This window comes from Physcomitrium patens, chromosome 6, assembly GCF_059467195.1.
Source record: "Physcomitrium patens ecotype Gransden chromosome 6, ASM5946719v1, whole genome shotgun sequence".
In the NCBI taxonomy this organism is placed as follows: domain Eukaryota; kingdom Viridiplantae; phylum Streptophyta; class Bryopsida; order Funariales; family Funariaceae; genus Physcomitrium; species Physcomitrium patens.
This window is the reverse complement of record NC_143415.1, coordinates 6,720,455-6,730,732: the sequence shown is the minus strand read 5'-3', so window position 1 is coordinate 6,730,732 and position 10,278 is coordinate 6,720,455.

The window sequence follows — 10,278 nt, the reverse complement described above, 5'->3', positions numbered from 1 at the left end:
TTCACATGCATGAGAGTCTCAGGGAATTTTTGGTGAATTTTTGAGTGGCAAAGGGTGGCTGTCTCTAACTTGACATACTCAAGGTCTGTTATTTTTTCTTCTCTAATCATCTTCTAATCACATTCTTTTAGCACCTAATCTGCTATATTAGTTCTTACTCATCTTATTATTATTAATTAATATTAATTAATAATTATTAAGAAATTTTCTCTTATTTCAATAATATATATATATATATATATATATATATATATATATATCTTTAAAATAAAAAAGAAAAAAATAACCTTATCTTTTTATTTTCACCTTTTATTTTTAATCTTAGTTTATAACTTTTATTTTTTATCTTCAAATTTTTATTATGATTATTTTAAATTCTTCACTCAACTTTTAGTTATTAATTCTAAATTATTTTATTTTATTTTATTTTATTTTTATTTAGAATTTTTAGAATTTAAGCTTGATCAAATAAACTTTAGAAGGAAACTAACTAATTAGACTATAACTTTTAAGAAATCATAAAAATTATATACTTGATTTATTGTGTTTGGTTGGATTAACTATGATTATTATATTATTTACTTATTTTTATTTTTTATTTTTTATTTTTTTATTTTATGGTTTATGTGCCTACATTTATTAATATTGAATTTTTATCTAAGTTGCAATTGAATCAAATTGAATCTAAGTGAGAGAAGAAAAAAAAAACCACTCACAATGTGCAAAGGTATCATATTATTAATGTATAGTCTTAAGAAGCATGAATAATTGATATGTAATTTAAATTGATAAGAACCAAGGCATAAAATTAAATTTAGTTATTTATTTTTATAATGATTAAGTATAGTTAAGTAGATAGTTAAAATACAAAATAATTTTTAAAGCATCAAAATATTTGATTAAAAAAATGATTAATATTACAAATGCTTAATTATCTTTTTTGGCTTGAATATTATATATAGTATTTGTTTTTAAAACTATTTTTGATTGACTTTGCTTATAAAAAATATTTTTTTATAAATCACTTAAACCTTTATAAAATTCTTTTATTATACAAAATCTAATGAAATAAGTAAATGATAAGTAATAAAGTTTCCTCTAAGATGTTTTATTATAATTATCACATGTTAATTTCTAATGTAAGAATCTTCCAAATACCTTTCATTTATAATTTTACTTTTTTTTTTAATTTTATTTCTAAGATATCCTAATTCAAAAATAATAATAATAATAATAATAATAATAATAATAATTTTTTATTTATAATGAAAACTACATTCTATAAAATATAAGAGTATTTTATCACTTTTTCCTATTATAAGTATTAAGATCATTTTCAAAAAGTATATTAATGTATATCTCTTCATTGTAAGTCTAATCTTCTTTATTATCATTTTTTAAGTATATTTTATTTATTTATATAAAATCTAATTATAAAATTTTACATCTTATTTAATTATTTTTTGAAAAAAACTAATATATATATATATATATATATATTAGTTTTTTGATCTTGTATAATATTTTTTTACTAATTTATTTTATAATATTTTTTATTTAATACTTTCAAATAACCTATTATTATAAGCTTGGACCTTTTCTTATTTATAAAAAAAATTGACTTGTTCACAAATAGGAAAAGGTCCAAGTCTACAATAGTCTCATTTATCACAAGGACAAGTAGTCTTGTTATTAAAATGGAGTAAATATACTTAATTATCCACATTGAGTTGTAGTTGTTTTTTGCAATAGGCATCTACATTGATCTTTTGTCAATCTTAAGCTTCTTTTAACTATGCCTTTATTATTGCATGTAACTCTAACAAATGATTTGTCAAATCTTTTGCCACAAGATTATTAACTTTTAAAAAGTCAAAGGTATCAAGTTGTGGATCATAACCATAATTGACAAAAAAAAGTATTTATTGAGTTAAAGAGAGTATTGAATTCTTATATGTAAACTCTGCCAATAGTGTAAGAGTTGTCTAATCATCTTGATGATAATTGATGGTACACCTCAAATACTGCTCTAGAACTTGATTAATCCATTTTATTTACTCATTAGTTTGAAGATAAAAAGCTAAAGAAAGCTTTATATCCACCTTTAAAATCTTAAAAAAGATTCTTTAAAATCTTGATATAAATTAAGTCCTTATATTTGATATAATATCCTTTGATAATTGTAAGTGTATATTTTACTCCTCAGCCTCAATTACAAGATGGCCTCAATTAAGAGTTACTTGTAATTAGTAGTGTGAAGTGAAGTAAGCAATTGGCAAAAGACCAAGAAAGAACAACCACAATACAAGTAAAAGAGATGAAATCAAATAATCACAACATCCAAAATGATGTCATAGTCCTTTCATTAGATTTTTATCTAGTAAAAAGTAAAATTAAAAAATAAAAAATAAATTTTTAGATAGATAATTTTTTTATCTTTTCAATAACATAAAAATCATGTAATTCTAAGTTACTATGAGTAAGTTATGATAGATTAAAGATAGAATGTAAATAATAGAAAAGTTAAGTAAATAATTTTTATCTCAAGGGTAACTTGCTTACGAAATCAGGAGTTCGAGCCTCACCAAGGCTCACAAGTAGTGTATATTCTCCTCTCAAGAGGCCTTGAGGCCTTAGACTTATCTTCCTACCTATACCCAAGGTGCTACAACCCATATGGAAATTATGCACCTCTCTTCCTACAAGGACTACACTAGCTCTTGATCCTCCTATTTTCTACTAGTAAAACTACTTTTTTTGCATTTTTGACTTCACCATGGTATTCAAAAACACCCAATAAGCCTAAAAACCTTGCATAGTCCTCAAATCTTGCTTCATTTCTTCATAATGGCTCTCAAGGTGATAAAACTCAATTTTACCAAAGTCTTAAAATTTTTCTAAAAATTCATAAAAAATTCTAAATAAATTCTAAATAAATTCTAAAAAATCCTATAATTTTTCTATAATATTGATATCCATATGAGGCTGTATTTTCCTATCTTGGTGATTTTTTATAGTAATAAAATCAATTTAAATCCACTAAAAATTCTATTTTTTATATAATTAACTAAAAAGACATGACGCTCTTTTTCATGCTTCTTCTCACTATTAACTAATCATTGATAGGGTTTTATAAGTATTACATGTAGATAGGAGCCAATGAAGATATTGGTTTCAATAACTAACTCTTAATACTTAACAATAAGAAAAATACTAAACTAACTAAGATAATTACCTCCAAGACTTACTAAGATTCCATTTTTATAAATTTTCTTCTAATAACACTTTTACAACTAATAAATACTCGAATATTCAAAAAAAAAAAAAAAAACTCTCTATTCTTAATATTTGTATAAATAAATGACTTAAAACTATATTTTTAACTAATCCACTAATTAAGATCAATTTGTGGGACTCACAATAATCCATAATAGCAATTGATGTTTTCAAGAAAAAAATTAGCCATTTTTGTACATATGATGGATTTTGAGCATAATATAAAATATGCCATCTTAGTAAAATGATCTATTATCACACATATAGAATCATACAAACTTGAGATTCATAATAAAATCCATAGAAATAGAAGACCATGGTTGTTCAAAAATAAGTAATGGCTAAAGAAGTCCATAAGATTGACGACGAGGAATTTTGGATCTTAAAAAAATATTATATGATTGTACAAAGTCTTTAACTACCTTTTACATTTGAAGCCACCAAAAATCGCTTGAAATAAGCTCCAAAGTCTTATTTTATCCAAAAAATTTGGTTGCTAGAAAGTTATGACAAGCTTGAAGAATATGTAATTGTGCCTTGTCTTTTAGAATGTATAATTGTCCTTCAAAATAAAGTAGGTTGTTTTTGAACTTGAACTTGAAAGTATCATGAGATTTAAAAGAATTATTCTTGATATCATAGATAAGAAGATCAAAGGACATACTTGATTAAATTTTCTTGACAAGGATTGAATCAACACTCAATGTTGATTTTATTGCTCAAAGGTGAAAATGTTGTAGCTTCTAGAGAATTGTTCTTTATTGATCAAAAGTTACATCTTTTTCTTTTGATATAAGATAAAGACATCTAGAAAGGACATTCAACAAACTTTGTTGTTTTTCAAGTCGATAAGTTATCTTAAAATCAAATCTCAATAAAAACATGCTCTAATGAACTTGACAATGATTTAAAATATGTGCCGACAAGAAGTACTTGAGATTCTTGTAATATATATACACAATGATTAGACTTGAGGCTCCTTTTAGATAATGATGCTATTCTTAAAATGAATCCATGATTACAAAGAATTCTTTGTCATGAATCTTATAATTAATCTTAGCTGCTGAAATTTTTTTGGAATAGAAAGCTACTTAATGGAGTTTGTTATCTGCACTTATTTGGGACAATATTGCATCTAAAGAAAAGTCTAATGCAATTGTTTCTATGAAAAAATACCTTTTGGAAGTCAACACAATATAAGATTGATGTAGAAATAAATTACTTTTTTAAAGCATCAAATAATGTTTTGGCTTCTTTATTCTCCTCAAGTTTGTCTTTACAAGTCAAACATATAAGTAGAAGGCAACTTTAGAAAAATTCTTGATGAAAATTTGATAGTAATTAGGAGAGCCTAAAAAGCATTATATATCTTTTACTATTCTTAGAATATTCTAATTAATAATATTCAAGAAATTCTTTGGATCCATCATTAGTTATTTGTTGAAAATGATGTATCTTAAGAAGTCAATTTGAGTATTGTGGAATACATACTTTTCTAATTTAATATATAATCTTGCATTTCTAAGTTTTTATAACATATGACAAACATGAACTTCATACTCTTTGTGAGCCTAAAATCTACCATTCTATGGAATTAGTACTACACAACAAGCTCAAGAGGTAGAATGGAAGAACTTCCAATTGTGAAATTGTTGAGTTAATTTAAATGCGAGTGTTTGTAGTTCAATTAAAATTAATGCCTTTCAAGTGATGGTTATTAATATTAAATTAAAATATTAAATAAAATTTACTATAAAAAAATGATAAAAAAATAATAATAATAATTAAGTTATTACTATTAATTCACAATAAGAATAAAAACTTAAGTTTAAGTTAAAATTAAAAATTAAAAGTTAAATTTAAAATTTAAAAACTAAATTCAAAAGTTAAAATAAAAATTTTAAGATAAAAGTTAAATTTTAAAAAATAAATTTAAAAATTAAATTTAAAGTTTAAGTTAAAAATTAAAAATTAAAGTTAAAAGTTAAAGTGACAATATTAAAGGTTAAAACTTAAAACTTAAAATTTATTAGCCAAAATTCAAAATATGGAGATTACGAGTCATTGTGAAGATGGAAATAAAAATAAAATAAGAGAGATAAAAGTGAAGGTACCTTGATAGCATCCAAGGATTGAAGGTAGTGACTCCTTTCTACTCCAAAATCTACCAAAAATTGTAATTAGCTTTACATTATATGATTCTTATTTTGTTGCAAGGTTAACTTAAAGATACTCTTATTTTAATAAATCTTGTTGTAATTTAATGATTCAATTGTGAGAATTGTTCCTTTGAAGTTAAGTGATTCAAACTACTGTGGTGACCAACCCCCTTCACTTAGAAATTCACTAAAAATCCAAATCGTCTTCAAATCGAGAAAAACTTGTGCTTTTTAAAGCTTAGCTTATAAAGCTCAATGTTTCTAAAATTTCAATTGAATCCAATTATAAGGCACTAAGAAATGTCTTCCCAAACTTGATTAATCCAAACTACAAAGGCAATCAACTCCCTTGTAGTCAAAATTTCACCAAAAATTCAATTCAGCTCCAAATTGAGCGAGTCTTAATTTATTAAAAAGCTTATAACAAAAGCTACAACCAGAAGGAATTTTACATTGAAAAAAAAAATTGACTGACTGATTAGGAGAAATCCGAGGCTCTTAAAATCCTTAGAGTACTTGAGAGGCCAAGGGAGCTATCTACCACAATGAAGTAGGTTTTAAAATCTAATTATTATCATTCATAACTAAAAATCTATGTACACTTGTCCACAAGTTCACAATGAGATTTAACAATCTAAATAAAATTAAGATTAGGATTTTTGGCAAAATTTTGGCATGGCTTAGTCCTTCACCAAAAGAAGAGAGAGAGAGGGCTTGGAAAACCAAGCCTCTCTTACAAAATTGAGTGGAGGCTCTTAGAAGGGTGGTTGCATCTCCATCCTTGATTTCTAAGATCTCTAATCTAAATCTATGGCCTTCATTCATCCAAAAGTTAATTTTATTATGAAGATTGATGGCTATTTTAAGTAGTAAAAAAACAATTTTTAATAAATCTAACTTCACCATTGTATTCAAAACACCTTTTTAAGCTAAAATTGACTACTCTTATGCCTCTATCTATGTTAATTTGAAATTTTTATCAAATTTTTTACCTCAAAAGATTTTAGCAATTATTGTAAAATTCTTCAAAAATAAAAATTTTAGTGCTCTACTTGTATGTTGGAGGAGAAGGTGTTGGTCTTGTTTTCTTTATTCCATGAAGTGAATCCAATGCTGCCATCACATTTAAAAGCCTCTATTAATTAAAAAAAACTACTTTACTAGTTAGATTTGTTGAAGTTAAAGAAAAAGCTTCAAAACCGTCATTGCTAAATTTCACTAAATCTTTTAGAAAGTTCTAATTCTAATTTACTCTAAATCATATGAGATGGTTGTAGGTGAACTCATAGGCTCACAATCAATCCTTATAGTAATGACTAATAACCTCTAAATTATTAAAACTAATCAAATTACTATTCTAATTTCTAATCCTTATCATTTTGGTCTTAATTAACCTAACTCAAGGAATCAGGCTAGGATTTATACCATCTGTAGAATAAGTAGTTATTTGCTGATTTGTAGATACTTAGTTTATAGTGTAAACAGGGATAGATGACTGTTGGAAAGGTAGTTCAGTAGTTAAAATGGATGAATAGTTAGGAAAAGTAGTTTTCATTAGAGATGTAGCAGTTGGTATCTCGTGGTAGGATAAGGAGGATGAGAGAGAGGAAGAAACGGCCATTACTGTGATAGTGTGAGCCGGGGTAAGCTTGGTGCTACCTCTTTTCTTTTGTTGTTATGTTCTTTGAAATAAGAGTATTGAGAGTTTCTGAATATTGTGAAGTGAATCATGGAATGAAAGTGTGAATGGAATTATATGTTATTGAATGAGAAGAAGAGAGATTGAATGCTAAAATCTGAATGTAGTTCAGCAAAAAGAGTGAATCTGTGGTTGTGTGAAACATTGTAATGTGAATGGTAGTTCTGTGTGAAGAATTCCAGTAATTGGAATGAGGGTAATTGTGTGCTGAAGCTGTGATGTTGCAGTATTACAGTTGGAGATTATAAGAGTGAAGATATATTGGTGGAAATAACAATTATTGGTATGACTAAATTGTTATAAGGAAGAGATTGATAAGGTGAAAGGAGAGATTATAGTTTCCTTGTGTGCTTAGACAATGAAAATAGAGACAATACATTGGAGGTAATTAATTGTGTGACCCTAACGTGAACGCTCAAGCAACTAGTCACTCCCCGTGTTCGAATTCCCCTATACAGGTTTATTTTGGGAGGTTCCTTTCGAAATAAGTAAAATGACCAACCATATTTTGGTGCCGCTGCAGGGGAGTGATAATAGCTTTGAGCGTTAGGAATTAATTACAAACGTGTGAGAAAATGGGCAATGGAAGATGATTTCAGTAGTGTTTGAAGAAAGATTATGGTTAATAAGAACGAGAGCATTGCATCGAGGAAAATAAATCAGTTGAGAGAAAGACAGGGAAGAACGCAAGGAAGGAACTTGCATAGAGAGGAGCAAGAACGTAATCTTAAAAGGAAGCATTGACAGAATTGGATTAAACCATGGTTGCAAGCTTGTCGGCGCATCCGAACATATCAAGAACCGGACAGACTATTAATTCTGCAGTCTTATGTACCGTTAGAAAAACTGCCAAGAGCACTCGCGAGAAATTTTGTTAACATTCCAGTGGAAATCTTGAGGCCGTTAATTGAAAGAGAAGGAGGCATAGAAGCATTTGGTACTCTATTGGGTAATTTTCCAGTATGGGATACCGCTGAAACGAGCAATAGGGGCTCTGCAGATTGGCATGAAATGGTCGCCAATAAAGGCAACTATATCGTATTTCAAAATCTGACTTTTTTACCTGCAAGTCAACCAACAAAACTATTTGCAGAGAATAACAGTAAAGCAAGGACCGCTGTCGTATTACGTGCTTTCCTGCTCAAAAATGCACTGGACGTCTGGCTGTAGAAGGTAGTATGGAGATTCGCCGATAGTCAAGCAGTCTATCAGTTTTGACTGCTGGAATATAAACGACTGCAACAATGTACCATAAATCTATACGGATGCTCTTCGACTGCTTGTCGAAGTCCTTTTTGTCCAAGCCGGTAGGTCTCTAGACGTTACAGAGAACCCCGAACAACCCAAACTGTTAATCTTCAATACCGCTTTGTACTTACGATCTTGTATCCACTGACTGTCTTGTTAGATTAACCCAATAAATTTCATTCACTCCGCATACGCAATCCTATAGATACCCTTTTAATCCTTCAATCACAGACGTGACTCGATTTCACAAAATAGTCAAGAGTATTCAAACCCACTTCATTAAAAATCTCGATTCACCATTACAATACTGACTTCAGTAACGATTGCCTCAATCTTCCCAAAACTCTACAAAGAAGAAAAATCCAAATTCTATGTCTTTCCTTCACCGACCCGAAGCATGAAGCTCCCCTCTCTAATCCCCCTCAAAAACTTCCCCTTCAAAACTATATCCCCCCTAACCTTATCCTCTGAATTTCTTCAATGTTCCGTCTTAGATCCGGAATTGGCTCCCACCGTCAAGCTTGGATCCGAAATTGGCTCTCGCCGTCAGAGCTTTCTCCTCCATTTTTACCTTTAAGAAATCCAATTACCGAAAACAACGTTCCCTGAACGGCACAGAGAATAGCACAACCTGAAACAAAATCGAACCCCGTAATCGGGACCACATTGAGTCGCCCGACCAATTCAAGTCTCATATTGGATAAGAGTCCAGTAGTAATCTGGATGTTCCGGTAATTGGGTCAAATTGGTCTTCGCGTCAGATTAGCTAAGATCCGTAGTAAGACCTAGATTTTCCGTAATTAGACTGCATTGGGTTGACCAGTCATTTCAGGTCTCATATTGGATAAGAGGACCCGGATTGGATTCTCGAAATTGGATCCAATTGGCTCTTCGAACCCGTCGTGTGAATTGGTCCTTCTCTTCCTGCTGACTCCCGTTATTGGAATCGAATGGAGCATTTCAGTATGCCCCGGCTCACTGTAACGGAGTAACTGAACCTGACCACTCAGTATTTGCACTGGAGTTGGTCGATGCTCCCAATATTCGAGGTAACTGAATATTAATAAAATTCCCTTTTCTTTTTATTTTCACGTTATACTCGTGTTACAACACGACATCCACCCCCTCTGAACCTGTGCATCCTTCGGTATGCACCAATTTACCCAATTGCTGTTTGATTCAGAATATATCCTCTACGTCTTTGTCCAGTTCATCTTCGTCACCTTCATTATCCAAATCACTTTCATCTTCTTGCTGCGGAATCTCTATACCTTCATTAAGGTCTTCCATATTCATCTCTGCGTGTCTTCGTTTAAATATTTTTACTCGCTTCCCTGCAATTGGTATTTTCAATTTTGTTCCATCTAACTCCCATAATGAGTAAGTCGCATTATCATGAACTGTTGTTACCACATATGGTCCAAACCAACGTTTTGAAAATTTTTGCAAAGTACTATGTTGATTATCCAGACTATTATCAGAAACAAGTACCCAATCACCTTCCTTGATTGCCTTTGGTCTCAATCGATGTTGCTTATCGAATCACGCCTTGTTTAGTAATCTTGCTCTTTTTAACCTTTCCAATGCTATCTGCACATCTTCCGTTCTTTGCTCCAATTGTCGAATCCTAATAGCCAGAAGTTCTTCTCTTGTCAATCCATCTTCCCATGGTAGCATACTCCAAGTAAGTACCTTTTCTTCAATCGGCATAATTGGTTTTTGACTTGTCATAAGTTCTACTAGCATATATCCTGTCACCGAGCTATGTGTTGTTCGATCAGCCCATAATGCAAATGACAAAAGCCGTGGCCACTCTTTAACTTTCCCATTACAAGCTTTAACCAATGCTTTCACAATCGGTGGGTGACCACGTTCGCTTTTTGCATTCACTTCTGG